At 35.6% G+C, this 2,970-nt stretch overlaps 1 non-coding gene across 1 annotated transcript; it reads left to right on the top strand.

Moving 5' to 3' along the window:
- The first annotated feature begins 270 nt into the window (after nucleotides 1-270).
- LOC136231613 (small nucleolar RNA R71) lies at nucleotides 271-377 on the top strand. The gene has a single exon (XR_010689986.1). It is a non-coding gene; the product is annotated as a small nucleolar RNA R71 (small nucleolar RNA).
- The last annotated feature ends 2,593 nt before the right edge of the window (nucleotides 378-2,970 follow it).

Below are 2,970 nucleotides of genomic sequence, written 5' to 3'. Positions count from 1 at the left end.
AAAGCAGAAAATTGGGCTTGTAACATCGCAACTGGATCAAGATTCATTATACCTTTAACCGATGATGTACCTGAGGATGATGGTTTCGCCATTGGTATATGTCCACGCTCTGCGGGCCACATACTGCTGTTGATTGCCATTTCCTCCAAAAGTTCTCTTGCTTGGGCGGACGTCTTCTTCATAAATAACCCTCCAGACATAGCATCTAATGAACCTCTAGTTGTAGGATTTAATCCATTATAGAATGTCTGCATTAAAAGTGTATCTGGCAGTTGGTGGTGTGGGCATAAACGTTGAAGTTCTTTAAAACGTTCCCAAGCCTCATAAAGAGTTTCATTATCATTTTGGGTAAAAGATGTCAATTCTTTGATGACTCTTGCGGTTTTTGCTAAAGGAAAATATTTTGATAAAAACGCTTGGGCTAATTGGTCCCAAGTTTCAAATGTTGCAGCAGGCATAGAAGTTAACCAAATTTTTGCCTTATCCTTCAAAGTGAAAGGGAAGAGGCGAAGTTTGATTGCTTCGGCTGTTATATCGGTAATTTTAAAAGTGTCACAAATTTCTAAGAAATTTGTCAAATGGGCATTAGGGTTTTCGTTAGGTAGTCCGTAAAACGTTACGTTGTTTTGCAACATATTAAGCAAAGCAGGCTTAATTTCAAATTGATTTGCGTTTATACGGGGTCTAACTATACTATTAGTTACACCGGCCATTCCTGGCCTAGCATAATCCATAAGTGTCGGTGGATCGGCCATATTTTCTGGCTGGACTACTTTGGTTTTTAAGGGTGTTTTGTCTTTGTTTTTGTTGTTTTTCTTGTTTTTCTTAAGTGTTCTTTCAATTTCTGGATCAAGAGGGTCTGGTGGTGTGCCCGAACTTCGCGAACTGTGCATGAACTTGAAATTGTTGCACGGCCCAAACTACCTTCAAAACAAAATTGAAAACAAATATGTTATATAAACTGAAAATAAATAAAATGTAAAAGTTGTATAAAAATAATGTGTAAACCTAGATTCGAAAATAAAATACGAAAAATAAAATTTTTGTCAAAAATTTTGGCGTATCCCCGGCAACGGCGCCAAAAACTTGTTGAGCGATTTCCGCAAGTGCACGGTTTCGCTTGTAGTAATAAAAATATCGATCCCACAGGGATACGTTTTTTAACGAAAAACTTATTTTTGAATCTGTTAATTTCGAACTTGTTAGATTTACTATTGAATGTAAATGAAAAGTGAAATTTGTCTTAATTGAATTTAGGAAATTGTTTAATTGAGTTTGTGGACTTTGAGTATTTGAAAATGCTGGATTAAGATTTTATATTAGAATATATCGATTGTTAGAAAGATCTTCTGATTTAGGGATGAATTTTACAAAACAGGAACATTTAGAACTTTTAGAAAAACAAATGAATGTATTCATTTGCATTAAGCAAAGAAAACAACTTAAACTTTGTATCAATTAAGATGATGAAATAAATGACGGAACCTCTAATTAATTGGCTTTGAACGCGATAAAACCCTTTCGGGATAGTTGCCCTTAATCAAATTAAAACTCTTTCGAGATGATAATTTGCCTAAGTGTTCAACAAAGTTTCCTTGTAATGATTTTGAATTTAACTACGTTTTAATGAAAACACCAGCAATCACTTTAGTGGATTGGTTACCATAAGTGCTGCATAACGATTTATCGAATAGAACGGACTTTATTAGATGAAATATAAATTGATACAAGTTTACAGAGAACATGGAGCATCGAGTTCTTCGAGGGCGTGCAAGTGAACGGCTGATCAGTCCTTTCCTTGGGTTTCCTTAGAGGTTGTCAGGCTCAGGGGCGAACACTCTACTCAATCTTCTCGCTGTAACTTCGTAATAGGGATTCGGTCGGCCACTACCAAAATGCAAACTAAAACTGGAGCAATGTCTAAACGCTACTGAGTTGTAATTAAACTATAAACAATATGTGTACCTCATCTTGTTTTGTACAGAATCTAATTTCTAACTCTCGAACTATTTTTTCTTTGAACTTAGACATTAGTTCTACGCTCTGATTCTATATCTATATTACATAACATTACCTCCATTTTTCTCAACACCAACTCTTTATTTATAGATGTTAAAGGGTTGAGATTGAAGTGATGTGTCTTTTGTGAAAAATTGTATCCGTTGGTTAAGAGTCGTGTCCGTTGTGAAAGGACGTCTTTATCCACTTGAACGAACGCGTTTCTTGGATTTCAACATGTGTTAAATGCACTTTGGCAGAATTTCTGCACTTACCGAGAATGGGAATCCTGGGCCGTGAATGGGGGAGCATTAAGTTGAGCTTTGGACGAAGGGAGGAAGTAGCTGAACCACGCGTGTCGCGGCCGCGGGTGGGGGATTCGCTGTCGCGGCATGCTGTGTTTTTCACTTCTTTGCTCTCGTTCGTGTCCTTGACTTGGCGCTTTTGATTTACGTCGTCTTTGACTCCTTTTGTAGGGTTTTTCTTCTGTTTTTGATCCTTTTTCGTTCATATTTGGATTTTACCAAATATTTAGGTACCTTGCAAGAAAGAAAGATATTTGAGAGTAAAAGTAATCTAAACAGATATAAACAACATAAATTTGTAAAAATAATGATGTAAATATTAATGATATTTTAGGTATATTTTGGGCTTAACAGAAGACATCACCTAGGTTTGAGCTTAGCTTGGCTCAATTACACCCCTAGAAACAACCTCTTAATTTTGGAACCAGAGTGATGAGTACATATCACATGAGTTAAAATTGATATTTAAAATTTTGAATAAATGGTAGGTTAATTTTAATTAGATTAATGATTTATACTACTTTTACTACAAAACAAAAAAAGGTTAATTCAGTGAATAACAAAGGGTTAGTGATGCTAAATGTGGATGGCGGTGAATAATATAATATGCTTATGGATACATGACATGCATGATTGATGTTACAATTAAGGCTTAATCCATCGTCTG

The sequence above is a fragment of the Euphorbia lathyris genome, chromosome 5, assembly GCF_963576675.1.
Source record: "Euphorbia lathyris chromosome 5, ddEupLath1.1, whole genome shotgun sequence".
Lineage (NCBI taxonomy): Eukaryota > Viridiplantae > Streptophyta > Magnoliopsida > Malpighiales > Euphorbiaceae > Euphorbia > Euphorbia lathyris.
This window is presented reverse-complemented; position numbering and strand designations above follow the sequence as displayed.